This window comes from Lipophrys pholis, assembly GCF_963383615.2.
Source record: "Lipophrys pholis genome assembly, chromosome: 8".
Taxonomy (NCBI): Eukaryota; Metazoa; Chordata; class Actinopteri; order Blenniiformes; family Blenniidae; genus Lipophrys; species Lipophrys pholis.
The window spans coordinates 29495114-29509506 of record NC_137630.1 but is presented as its reverse complement, the minus strand read 5'-3'; the positions used below and the strand labels follow the sequence as shown (position 1 = coordinate 29509506).

Sequence of the window (14393 nt, the reverse complement as noted above, 5' to 3'; positions counted from 1 at the left end):
TCACAGTCTCCCCATGTGTTGCCGTCAGAAGTCATACTCTCAGTTATATTTATGTGTATCCAACCACCCTGTCATTGGAATAAACCGCCGCACTCTAGAAACAGGCTTTGTAGTTCTTCAGCTCATAAAATGTTTATATCTGCTCCTCTTAAACACTTGAAAATCCTGCAGTCCAATAAGTCTTACATTGATGTCCACTTTTTCTTGGCGTGTGTGTGTGTGTGTGTGTGTGTGCATGAGATTTAAAATACCTGGGCTTTTCCATGCATGCAACACTTTGATGTAAAGACAAGCCACACACACACACTCACGCACACACATTTGGTTATTGTCAAGTCAGACCAGTCAGTTTAAGGGGATTTGCCTGCCATTCAAATGGGGCTGATTGAGGATAAAAGAGAAGAGAGGAGACATCGTTTGCATGGTGATATGACTACTGGGCATCTTTCATGGCCTCGGCTAATTCATACACACCACCTGTGTGTGCACTTGTGTGAAAATGTGTGAGAGTGTTTACTTTGGATGTGACAGGTCAGTATTGTTATGCATGACTCACTCTGTTTAATGTGTATGTGCTCGCGAAAGTGTGTGTGTGTGTGTTTTTGAGTGTGAGTGTGTGTGTGTAGGTGTCGATACCACTGTCTCCCTTTTCTTTTCTCACCTCACTATCACCATGACAACCTCCTGACTCCAGCTCCGCAGCTCAGAGCAAATATTTCCGTCCCCTCCCCCTCCCACATGTTCACCCTTCTCACCCCATCCCCCCACTCTCTCTCTCTCTCTCTCTCTCTCTCTCTCTCTCTCTCTCTCTCTCTCTCTCTCTCTCTCTCTCTCTCTCTCTCTCTCTCCATCCCTTCATCTCCAGTCTCGCATGTCTCCATCTCTTGCTCTTTCCCCAGCTCCTCTTCCTCCAGTTCCCCTGTTATGTCTACATGCTACTCCAAGTTGAAAGAGTGACTCCTTCTTGACTGTAGTCTTTGCTGAAAGTCTACCTTTCATTTGCACTCCTGTCTTCTTCTTGCGTCTGTTCTCTATTTCTGCTCCCTGCCGATTGCCTCTAACTTCTTATATTACCAGCTTTGCTCTCTCTAAACGCCCACCTGTCCCATTCTACCCCCAACCAGCCAGTGTGCTTCCCTATAAAAAAGAAAAAACCCAACTGTACTGCACTACATCATCATTACAACCAAGCCCACCAAGATCATACACAATGTAATTACAGGTAGGATTTTATCAACCTCTACCATCAACTTTCTATCAAGCCACAGAGAGACAAGCCAGTCTAAAGGGAAATTTGCAGGCTGGCACAGCCACAGTACAGTCCCTCAACCCTAAGTGGCTGACTAACTCCCTTCGCATCTGTTATCATTATCATCAGCAAACCGCTTCTGCTCTGTAACTAAATCCAATCATTACCAATGGAGTCCGCTGCGGAGTTGTATTAAGGCGGAGCCGCTCGTGCACTCCAACAGAGGAGGGCCGCGCTCCATCAAAGGCTGCAGTGTTATCAGAGGAGCGCAGCCCTGTCTCTGCTGCAGACCCCCGTCCCCGTTAACCCCCGCCCCCCCCCCACCATGTCTCGTCCCCTCCGTGCGCCAGTGTGTTGCGGTGCAATGAGATCAAGGACGTGACATTTTCCGGAACGCTCACCAATTTTCAGCAAGGCGATATGAAAGAGGGTAAACAGACAACCTGTTCCGTCCCGGCTGTGTTTGCTTCAGTCTGTGTGTGCGTCACCTCGCGTCAGACGTTTAAAGAGAATGACAAGCATATCTGGCTTTTATAATATCTATTCCAGGAGGTAGACAGGGTGAATAAGCGAAAAAAAAGAGGAGTGAAAAAGCCTCTTTATCTTCTCTCTATTTATACTGTTTTGCAGAGTTTCACGGCTCATCTCCAACCTCTTCCTGAATCATATCATCTTCTGTGCTCTCATCATCTTCCTCCCGGGGTATTGCTGCATATACAGAAGCCCCAGCTGTGGCCACATTCCTCCCAAAGTCTCCCTTCTCTCTTTTCCTCCCATTTTGCTTCAATTATGAGTAATGACAGAAGGGTTTTGTCTTCAATTCCAGTGAAAGAGATGAAGAAACCGAAGGAATGGAGGCGATGCGGTGGCGACCTTCGCCTGCAGCGAAACAACCAGATGAGATTTTCATGGGGAATGAGACCAACCAGGTCTGACACGCCACATCTATACTGTACAAAAACACAGATGCTCACACACAACTGTTGAAGCTACTCCCCCAGTCAGCAACCTACAGACACACACCTTCGCGTGGAGAAAATAGACCCGCAGCAATATTCAGGTACACTTAATCCCCAGCCACAGTCAGATATCTAAATCATCTCCATCCCATGATAGCACAGCTTAAAAGATGCTGACGTTGCTGCTTCCTATATAGGACACCCACATAGCTTGTCAGCAACTCCTGCCAGCCGGCGCGAGACCAACAAACACACGGCTTTAGCATGACAACACTTCTGAAAACACCTTTTTTGCTTTCATTCAAACTGAGAGGAGAAACCAGCCCTCCTGACACTTGTGGAGGCGGACGGGCCCCGCAGGAAGGCCGAGGAGGGGCCACAACACACGGACGGCTACAAACGACCCTGTCACTAACGTTCACTGTCGTCTCATCCGTCCCTCCTGCAGCCGCAGGCTGGTCAAGACCGAGACAGTCACTACACGTACAAATAATACCCAAACTGTCTGGGCTACTGGAAAGAGAGAGAAAAGACAGAAGACAGCAGATGGGATTAAAACAAATATTAATGTTATTACCGAGAATGAAGTCATTTCGAACAGTGAACACATGCTGATGTCATCCTCCATTGGATCTGCAGGTGTGTGTGAGCCCACCAGGTGTGCATCTGCCTCTGCATCACGCTGACATTTTAATCACAACAGGATCCCTGTCCTTTACCTCCTCCCTGTATCCTCCTCACTTTATCTCCCCACATTGTCGTCCCATCTCCTCTGAACAGGGTCAAACTTTAATGCATCAATCAGCAATAATAATTTTTTTAAGTTATCTTCTCTCCGACATCCCATGCTGCATAAAGCCTGGAGGTAGAGACGTTGCTTATGTGTATAATTACCTCATTAGGCTTGTTAACAATGTCTGGCCTCCCTGTCTATTCTCCCCTCTTTCTTTCTTGATCTCCATGTGGTTTGCTTCTGCTCTTCATCTTTTCTCGCTTCATCTCCCTCCTTCCCCTCCTGTGACATCTGCACCCCCGAATAAATCTATTTTCCCCTCTTGTTGCTCCCGTGTTTTCTCTTGGGGATTTCCCCTTTTATCTTCTCCTCACATTAACGGGAAGCCTCGCCCGGCGCCTCCTTATCGCCTCCTGCTACATCAGTAAATCTCCTGTTCAGGGAAGATTTCAATAAATGATTCACAAAAAGAAATTGTCACATCATGTGGGCCCTGCAAGTTTGGCCACAAATACAACTCGATTCTCCCCGCTGTGCAGCAGAGCGTGGTGGCTGATGGAAACAGACAGTTTTGTAGCCAAATACAGAGCCTCATTATATCAGTGTGAGCCTCCCTGCACCAGCATGCCCAATTACCCCTAATCAATCCACAGAGTTCAAACTCGAACAGCACCCCGGTTGAAAAACTCCTTCAGATGAAGCCAACGAGAACAGAGACACCGTCGTCTCCAGGTAGACACTGTGCCGGAGAGCGTGGCCTAATTCACTCCAGCTACCGACAGAAAAGGATGGATGACGAGAGGGATGTAGGTCAGAAATTATCAGGAAAACATGCAGGAATCAGGTTATATAAACCCACACCGCTTGAAATCTACGTGGCATGTAAATCATTTGAAACATGGCCAAACAAATATAAGGAGGTGGAGAAACATCCCGAAATACACTGGGCAGAGGGAAAAACTGACAAACTGAAACATGTTTGTTTTTTTCAGTATCACTTTAAGCGCCTCTGTTTGGCATCTCCAAGCAGCATATTAATATTTTATGAATAGTTTATAACACTTTATAATGTATTATGCAGATGCGAAGATATTTTAGGCGTTGACTTATGCACGGTATTTATATATCTTCAAAAAAAGAAAATAACTCAACTTCACAAACATCAGATACACAGTTTTTACTTCATTTGTATTCTCTTTGCATGTAACAGCTCCAGACATAAATCCAGCTAATGCCACACTGAGGAGACGCTGAAGGGAAAAGAGGAGAGGTTGATTTTTGTTTATTTTGCATTTGAAATGAATGTTAAACAGACCAAACTCAGAATGTTGATCTTAGCATTTACAAGTATGTCTTGAGAAAACTTTTTTTTTTAAAGCGTCTGACATACCTACCTGCATTTCAGGCAAAATTACTGACTGTAAATTTCCCTGTTCATTGTGTGTTTGTCCTGTGATGGACTCCTCACCTGTCCAGGTGGGCCCAGCTTCATGGATTAGACAAAGCAGCGTTACATGGTTTTATGATACTCCCATTTTTAATCTTATTTCCTTCATGGATTTTGCTCTATTTTCACCATTTCAACTTCATTCCTCAAATGCAAACATGCTTTTCCTTGACTTGGCCCTGATATGCCATCGTGACGTCCCACTCTGCGCTCTGAAAGAAGAAGCCTCCCACGCAGAAAAGTAGGAAGTGAGCGAACACGACGGTTGTTCAGCAAATTTAAAGAACACCTTTTCTCTAAACCTCATCCTTCGCTGCTGTTGCCTCTGACATTTTCTTCCTCCTTGACATTTTCCTGCCTCTTTCTCTTCACTTTAATCTCTTTCACCATTGCTCATAATCAGTTTTCCTTCTCTTACAACCCTCCCTCTTTGTCTCCAGGCCTCTTGTCTGATGTTACTATGTCTTAACCTTGCGTGACCCGCACGTCTGCTCTCCTCCAGCCACAGCATGCGCGCATGCGGTGGGTGGAGTGTGTAATAGGATGGCACAGTAGGTGAGATTAAATTAGGCCAGTGTATGGGGATTACAACCCACTCAAAACCTGATCCCCTCCCACTCCCTGTAATCCAACCCTAATGAATATATCATGGCTGACACAGCAGATAAACCGCCTCCAAGAAACTACAGTCACAACATCACAGAGACGAACACAGACGGCCTGTTTACTTGAATCACCTGCGGTACTGCGGGATGCTGTGTCGGTTCAAGTGTGGCGGCATGCTCGAGTTTCATGCCCCGTCTCTTTCTGCTGTGTTTCATTCAAATGGAGTGTTGGCGAAGTGGGAGTGTGTCAAGTGAAACCAAATCAATGCCGTTGGATGTAAATACTGTAAATAAATAAGCAGAACCCTCAAAGCGCGCAGCGATTCACATGCGGTAAGATGCTGTGTCACTCACTCCAGCTGGAGAGTCACTTCACCGCACCTCCACCAGACGGTAGACGGTGAAACGATTTCTCTTATCAAGTGGATTTTCACCAATTCAGCAGTCTGAAAGCATTTTGAACCGTGAGTCATGTAGACACAATAATGGTGGCGGCTGCCATGCAAGGAGCTTGTGGTTCAGTGTCTTGGAGAAAGTAGATTTGGACATTTGGACGACTCGCTCAACCAACCGAGCCACATTCAAACTGCAACGCTTCGTATCTATGGGAACCAAATTCCCAGCATGCCTTCTTTCTTGATTCGAGAAGAAATTGGAAAACTGAGCACCGAAATCTAGTCACAGGCCAATTGTTTCATCAATGAGGGGTTTTTTTTTTCACCATGAACTGTAACTTCAAAGGGGCCAGAAAACCTGATTCCCTCAGACTTGGCACCAAAGTCATGTCCTCAGAGATGTGAATGTTATCGGAGTTTAAACTTGCTAAGTTGAATAATTTGCACAGTTTTGCGAAGCGCCATGACGCTCAGTAAGATCCTGAATGTGCTTCAGCAGACTGGAAACACTCCAGGAAGGAAATCACCTCTGAAGGCGCTCCAGTCTTTCAGAGAGCAAAATGAAACATGTCAGCTACACGACTGTGATCACGCCGCAGTGCCAGAATTGTAAATGTCTTTCAGGAGAACTTCCTCGGCTTTGGTGGAACGAATCTAACACACGCCACATCAAAGATCCTGACTACGTAATGCCACTTGCGCAACAGATGCATCTGGAAATACGATGTCAAGCTTCTGCATTGGCGGTCCACACTGACTGACACGGAGTTTAACTGTGTCAAAGGGGGAAAAAAAAGAAAAAGAAAAGATGAAAGTCACGCCAAGGACACAGAGAGATGTTGTCCAAGAAGAAACTAACGAGAAAAACACAGTAAGCCACAGATTAAGAGCAAAAATTCAACAGTATTTCTAAAATCCTCCAAAGCCTCAGCAGAGCATGATGTAACGTAAAGCCAAGCAGCAGCTCTGTAGTCGCCGACAGAGCGGAGATGTATCATACCCTCAAGTTTCATTAAAAATGCAGCCGGCCTCTCGGCAACAAATCAATAAATTAGTAAACCAATGCAGCCGTGTCTCCTCAATAAACAGTCGGTAATGAAAGCCAGAAGTGAACAATGACACATGAATTCCCCAAAGAGTCGCAATATGGTCAGTGAGGTCAGATATGCTGTCAATACTGGAAAATACATACATTAATTTATATATAAGGAGCAACATTCACCATTATGGAATTTTTAAAAACAGCAGAGGAGATGATCTCTGAGGGCTGACGGAGGTAATCAGGGGGTCACACCAATATCTGTTGCTTCCCCTCTAGCAAAACATGTCAGAACATAGTGTGTTGTTAGTGTTGTGGGAGAGGACCTCGGTTTGGGAGCTTTGCATTCTGCGCAGCTCGGTTTTCTCCAACAGTACAAATAGTGGAGACTCTAAACTGCCCATAGGTGTGAATGTAAAACAACGTTTATGCAACTTTCAAGTGAAAACACAAAACATTTGTTGTGTTTTAGGTGTCTGTTTACACTAAAACAGTGCTCAGAACCACTGAAAATGCTACTTTTTGAAAATCAGCTCCCAGGATAAAACTTTTCCAAAATGTCCCGATAGAGGGAAACGCAACTTTTCTTAAACATTCTTCTGCACATGCTCAGTAGATGGACAATAATAACGTTTGCCTCCAGTTTCATGACTCCAATGATTACAGAAACAACCAACAGCGCCTACCCGTGGCTTGGCACGCTCACTACATGGTTTTCAGCATTTCTGCAATTTCCATGCAAATGGACATCATTTTTAAAAACTTGGCGAAACCTTTTGGAAAGGAAAACACAAAAACGATGCGTTTTCACTTGAAAATGTGTTTGTCCTGTGATGTCCTGGCGAGTGAACAAAGCTCTCAAACGTAATCAGCTGGGATCAGCTCAGCCCCCTCCTCCACCCTGAATTGGATAAAGTGGTATAGAACATAGATGGATAATAATAAAACAGCTGGAAAAATTTAAATATGTCAACATTAAGCTGACTAACGCAGACAGTTACCACACATTAACCTCTCCTGCTAATCGTTTGATGGTGTGAGATTTGTCAGATTTAGAAATGTTTTGACCTCAATAACTGTTTACATGATCCAAGCAAACAACAAATACATCAATATTAGGTTTGAGAGGAACAAATAACCTGAAACTTACCTCCTTTGGAACTCTATAAACTCGCAGGTTGACATACTTTAATTGAGCTTGAAGCATTTTATATTGCAGGCTGAAGTAAGTGTACTGTATATGTTAATATTGTTCAAGGATGTAGCCACAGGGATTGATTTTAGCAGTTCAATTTATTCTTGTCTGATATTTCTTGTATTTTATGTGTGAATGAATTTATTGTAGTTTATTTTAGCATTGAAGCAGTGAATTTTGAATTCATTATACAAAACTGTTCATTTTCCTTTCAAATTTTAAATTGGGAAGAAACATGAATTTGTGGGATGAGCAGCAGAGTAGAGTATGTGGATTCTACCAATGAAATCCATTTTTGCTGGTGTTTTGAGGTTATCGATGCAGTGACGACAACGTTGGATGTTTGGGTTCAGCTTAGTTTCAGATTCTGTCTTTAGGGAGACATTGGGGAAAATCTGTGGCCGATTTATTAACTTTAATGCATAAGTTCATTTCGAAGCAATCCAGAAGCCATTAAAGTTACAGACTTATTTTATGTGACTCATAAATGGCGACACTAGATACTTGACACGATCGACCACAAATGAAAGGCAATCAGAGAACCGAGCAATTTGATGCATTATTAAAGGAATTCATTCATCTCATACTGGATTCTGTTATTTGTGAGTAAAGCGCACACACACACACACAAATTGTGGAAAAACATCACAGACAATTGACAGAAGACATTGCAGAGACAGATGCGTGCTGTTGGGCAACATGCTGGACAGAGAGTCACTTTAGTCTAATTCTAGTCACTGATGTGGACAAGAAAGCCCCTTTGACGACGATGACTCGTCCGGAAGGGGCGACGCGGAGGGGATTTCTCTGGGCTGTCGGGACAAAGATGTAATTTTGTCAGAGACAGAGAAAATGTGTGGGGGAGGGAAGAGACGAAAAGTTTAATATCTCCCCTGATTCATATTCAATGCGCTGCTTTATTGCTTTGACTTTAAAAAAATGTGCATCTAAGAAATGGAATTCACAGAGATTGAACACTTTTGTGCAGCAAAATAACACAATGAAGTGATAAACGGAGTGTGTTTTTAAATTGTCTCATTTTGCGATTTTTCTGAGGCCTCCAGTCTCCTTATTGGTTTGGCAGTAATTAATTCCTCTCCTGGTTTGAAGTAATATCCACGATGGGGGTTCCAGTTTTGTAATTTTAACTGCCAATATCACATTTGTTTTCTCAGGGGAATTCAACAATCTTTCCTCCCTCATACCATCACTAGTAATAAGGTAATTCACTCTGCCAAATTAAATTCATTTCCATACATGACACCTCTATTTGTGCCTCAGTCTCTGCCACAGGTTTGATTGTATAACAGATTTATGAGTCTTTGTCTGGAAGCCTCTTTCTGGGAAAGCTAATAGGAGCTTCAGTCATCATTTTGATTAAGATGTGGTTTCCTCTGTCCACAGAATGAATACTGATATGACACCAAACAACGGAGCAACAGGACGAGTAAGGTTGGAACAAAGAGGCAGTAAAAAGAAATGGATTAGGTTGAGAGCTTTCGTCCGTCTGAGATTCACGACGCGATGACTTGTTCCAGTCGTCATGATGACGGGAACAAGTCATCACATCATGACGGCCCTCCTTCACTTTGCCTCAGTCTTTCAAAACAGCCTTTTTAGCCACAGCAGCCTTTAAATCAATCCTTTCCACAGTCGGGTTTCCCTCCCCGCCTCTCTTATTTCACCTCTGCAAATTTCAATCTCCTCCTATTGCTGGCCTTCTTCCCTCTCCTCCTCCATTCTCTATAATCATTTACCCACGGCCGGCCTGTCAATCCATCTGACCCTTAGCTCCCTAAATCACCGCAATGTATTCCCAACCAAACCCTGACAGCATGTCGACACGATCCCTACTTGACACCCAGTGGGTCGACTCCCATCTGCACAGTCTGAATCAAACAGCCTCAGCTGAGGGGGGGGGGGGGGGGGGGGGGGGGGGGGGGGGGGGGACTCTCCTTCTTGACATCCTCCTGAAGGTGCGTGAGTTTCTAAAGCTAAACACAAGCAGCTGAAATGATAACTCAGGGGAGTTCGGCAGAAAGCCTTTGAATTTGCGCCTGTGCGTTGCGTTTGTAACTTTACAAGAATGATTCTCGGAGGAGGATGAAACGGAAAGCAGACATGAAAGTGTTATTGTTGACACTTCTGTCTAAGACACACTTCTCCCTCTTAACCCTTATTTTACCCCGCTGCTGCTTTAATGGCTGAATCCCCGGGAAGTGACGAGCGCGGTCTTTGATCAGGAGCAGACGCTTAAGTAATCAGGCCAGGGAGGAAACATTAGAGAATCTTTAATTTGGCGCACTGCAACAGGAGTTCTGCAGTGTGTACTTGCAGCGTGTTTCTTTTTGAGTTGCAAAAGGAGTTACACACACGTGTGTGTGTGTGTGTGTGTGTGTGTGTGTATCTGCGCTTGGTGAGCTGGATGACTGACAAAGATGCCTGGAGGCTATAACAGGTGGCTAAGCAGCGACGGGCCGGCGCTGCGGCGCTCTAACTTAGAGCTGCTCCTAACTGGCAGAATGAGAGTGGATCACTTCTCTCCTCCTACACAACTCCAGCGCTTCACTTCAGCTTCTGGACCAAAGGCAGTTTGGATATGGGCCAGATATTGTCATGCTACGAAAACGGAAAAAGCATGAATATCTTATCACATGCATTGTGAGGCTCTATCTTCAGCCCTACGTACAACCGTCCTCAGTCACAGTCTGCTTTATCTGTGAATACCATTCCTCTTTTTGACCTTCATTTTTATGGTTCTTCTTCTTTGGTCTTCACTGGTGACCTTGCCCTTTCTATATCCCACTTTATTCTCTCTTCCTCTGCCCCCTTTAGAACCTGCATCTGTGAATATGCATTAAAGGCCGCTGAGTGGTTTCGCCTTTCAACGACAGTCCATGTTTTTCCACTTCTTTCTTCCCTCTTTTTTTTATGTTGCTTACACCATCCTCCCCTGTCTTTTCATTGCAGATCCTTCCCTCCTGTCCCTCTCTCCTCACATAAATCCCTGTTTCCATCCATCTCTTTGATGGAACAACTCAATTAACCAGCCAGCGTCAGAGGGGAGATTACATTCTGCACCACACTGTAGCGAAGGGTAATCACACACTCCCGAGTCCAGCTACTCTGACAACAACCTTGCTGCTACAGCGGCAGCACCGAGCACAGCCGAGGGATCGGGCTGCCACTGACATACAAAAAAAACCTGCTGCATTAAATAGTATGATAATGTGACCAGCAGTGGGTCTCCTGAGCATTGCTGCCACGGAGAAGGATACACACACACACACACACACACACACACACACACACACACACACACACACACACACACACACACACACACACACACACACACACACACACACACACACACACACACACACACACAGCCTCATTCACTTCAACACGCCCTCTTCAGCAGCAGCAGCAGCAGCAGCAGCAGCAGCTGTATCTTCATCTATTGTGTGAATGTGTGCAGTGCAGTATGTTTATGGATGTTGTACAGATGGTAACAAGTCATTGTCAGGCGTGGAGCCTCCCTCCTCTCCCGTCGCTGAACCGGGTTCATCTGGGACAAGCTGCAGGCTACTGAGGCATGGCAGCAGAGAGAGAGAAGATAGATAGAGAGAGAGAGCGAGAACAGGCTCACTCCACTGACAACACACACATGCACTTTCCAGCTTTATGTTACCGACTACATGCTTGTGAGTCTCGTTCTTTCATGATATGCAAATGTTAACCACGTTACAGCAGACATGCATTAATGGCCTACAAGTGGAACAACCCTGCAGCTTTCAGAAAGCCGCTCGTGGAAATACAGATTTTCCCCCTCATGAAAGGAGCTGGAAGAATATTCCGGCTCTTTGGATGTCTGACAGGCTGCAGTGGATGACAGAAGGCATCTGCATGGCATACAGCCAGGTGAGCGCCTCCTTTTCATCGGCACACCTCCACAGTCTGCTGTGTGCGCTGCCCCACCCTTATTTTCACTCTGCTCCAGCAAGAATCTCTCCCCCACCGGCCGTCTCCTGTTGATATCCGCATCGCTCATTTCTTTTTTTCTCTCTCTCTCTCTCTCTCTCTCTCTCTCTCTCTCTCTCTCTCTCTCTCTCTCTCTCTTTCAGTTTTTGAAATCATCCTCTCTTCTCTCCCTCCAGAGTCTGTGGCTCAAAATCACGCCGCTTTATCACAGACTCACTGCAGCTGCAGGAGACAAGACTGGTAGACTAGAAAATTGTTGAAACTCCGCACGACGAGCTGCAGCTGAGTTTCATCCTCCACATCAGTGAAAATCATAGCAGCACATTATAATCAGGGGCTGTGCTTAACATGAAGCCACTCAGCTATTAGCTGGGGGGGAGGGGGAGTGAAAATAAATATTCATATCAAAATTGCAAGGCAGGAAGAGGAAATGAAAGAGGAAAATAATGTGGGAAGAAATAGCTCCCTGTTATCTAAATGCATGTTAAGCAATGATTCAGCATACTTAAAGTATATCAAATGGGTTTTGTTTTCCACATTTCAAGATGCAACTGATTTAAACTGGACTAAAATGCACTTTTGTACCACTGGATTTCTGTAAACACACATTTGTACGTTGGGCAAAACAAAGTGAATGCGAGGGAGGAATAAAGTGCTTATTGACGTGGCACAATGGCACATCAGCACCGCTGTATGTTCAGTATTGATGTCAGAGGAAACCCTGTTGCATGCAACACACACTGCATGTCCAGAGGAATTAAAAAAAATGAGACATATTCTTTGGAAAAACCAACAGGTTATTCTTAACACATGGTTTTTAGCAGTTAAAAGTACATCTATGCAATATTATGTTTTACCATCATTGATATTAAACAGTTAATTCATCTTGTCATTATTGTGTTGGATAACTGTGATTTACAGAAGCACGAACACACCTGATGGTTTAGTCGTTCATTTAAATAAAAAAGCCGATAAACATCCGGTGAAGACGAGGCGGAGGTGTGATTCCACCACCTCCACCTCACAGTCCAATTAGAGCGCTCGCCACCTCACTCCCGCTCTGCTGCCATTAAATGACAAACTGTCCATCTCCTCACAAGAAGAAGAAGAAAAAAAAAAATCCTCTTACCTCCACGACGATGCTGCTTTCCTCCGGCAACTCCTCGCCTCCCTTTTCTCCTCCTCCGCCTCTTCCTTATCTACTTGTGTCTTTTCTTCCTCTTCTCTGTGAAATTGATTGTGCCCCTCTCGTCTGTGCTGATGCTGCAGTGATAGAAAAACACACCCTCCTCCGGCCGAGCGCTCCCTCTCTCCCTCCCTGACTCTCATTGGCTGCCTGTTAGAGGTGACATCACCCCTTTTCCCCTCCCTGCCTCCCTCCTCCTCCTCCTCCACCTCCTCCTCTGTAGCCACCCTCGGTCTCCCCTCACCTCACTGTCTGTGGGTTTTTGGCCATTCCTCTATTGTGATCCTCTGTCCTCTGGTTTGCTCCCCTGTCACACTCTCAGGATTACAGGTTTACTCTCCGTACGCTCACCCGAGCTGTGGCGAGCGTATTAACACATGCTGTACATTAACATACAGCTCAGATCCTCCACCACTTCTCCTCCTCCTACACTGCAGAGTCTCCAGAGGTAAAATAATGACCGTGTCAGGTTTTGCGTTAGTAATCGCTCAACTTTTCTTTTTTTTTCCTCCTCTAAGCTCTTTTAATTCATTGTGCCTCTACGATTAGGGCTGCAGTTCATTATAATGCAATCTCAGGCATGACTGAGATGAATGTTACATAATGCTGGAAGAGTATAAATGTGTCAGGAATCACCGCTGAGCCCGGAGAGGAGGGGGCACGCAGACATAAAGATGCCCTGATTCCAGGCTAATAAAAGGCTGTGTTTGTTGTGACAAGATAACACAGTTGTTAAATGTCACTGGGAGGCGATAATCCAGCACACGCCATGATTAGAGGTCCTTATTTACATGCTTTGGTCGGCTGCACCATGATTAGTATGAATCTATAATTCACTCACTGGGTATTTTTCTGTGCAGCTCGAAGCCCGAAGTTCAGAAAAACAACATGTCATTTTTTTGCGGGGGGCTTTTTTTTAAAGCACTACATAAACTGGCACTTTAACCCTCGTTCTTACTCCAAAGCCCTTTTGGATCCGCTCAACAATTATTCCTCTCGATTTCACACCAGCAACATTCAAACACTGGCAGGGCTTTTTTTTTTTTTTTTTTTTTTTTATCCACTGACTGCAGTCTGTGAGCAGTTTACCCCTCGCTGTTTTAGGATTACTCCGACTGCAACTGCTCACAATTTTCTGTTTTATTCTCTCCTACTTATTTGTTTGGGCTGCGGTGTCTGAGCAAGCACAATAAAAAATGTATTCACTGTTGTGACAACACGCTTGTATTTATTCTTTGCTCCTGGGTGCGACTTATCAGGGGGGATTTTGTTTCTACATTTAAGGTCCTAGAACAGTGGAACTGTTTGCTGCTCTGACTGCTGAAAGATTGAGCCAAGATTCTTCCAGATCTGAGGAAACTAAGTCAATATGTGACATCTATCGGGACTAAATAGATAAGCTGGTGGACCCTCTTCCTTTGACCTTCCTTTCGTCTCCTCTTCATCCATACCCAAACCACCATCTCCACCTGCTCTCTCTCCACCATGAGCCGTCAGTCCCCCTAACGTCCTCCCTCTTCATCCTGTCCGTTCTCCTCATCCTCAGCTGTGACGCCGCCAGTTCAGCCTCCTGGGAAATGTTAGTTTTTATTAAAAGAATC

General features: G+C 44.9%; 1 protein-coding gene across 1 annotated transcript in view; it reads right to left on the bottom strand.

The window, feature by feature from the left end:
- The window catches only part of l1cama (L1 cell adhesion molecule, paralog a), a 39751-nt gene extending 26875 nt beyond the window's left edge, over positions 1–12876 (bottom strand). The window contains exon 1 of the mRNA XM_080470393.1: positions 12736–12876. The gene's annotated coding sequence lies outside the window, so the exon portion shown is untranslated. The remainder of the gene's footprint in view (positions 1–12735) is intronic.
- Between the last annotated feature and the right edge of the window lie 1517 nt (positions 12877–14393).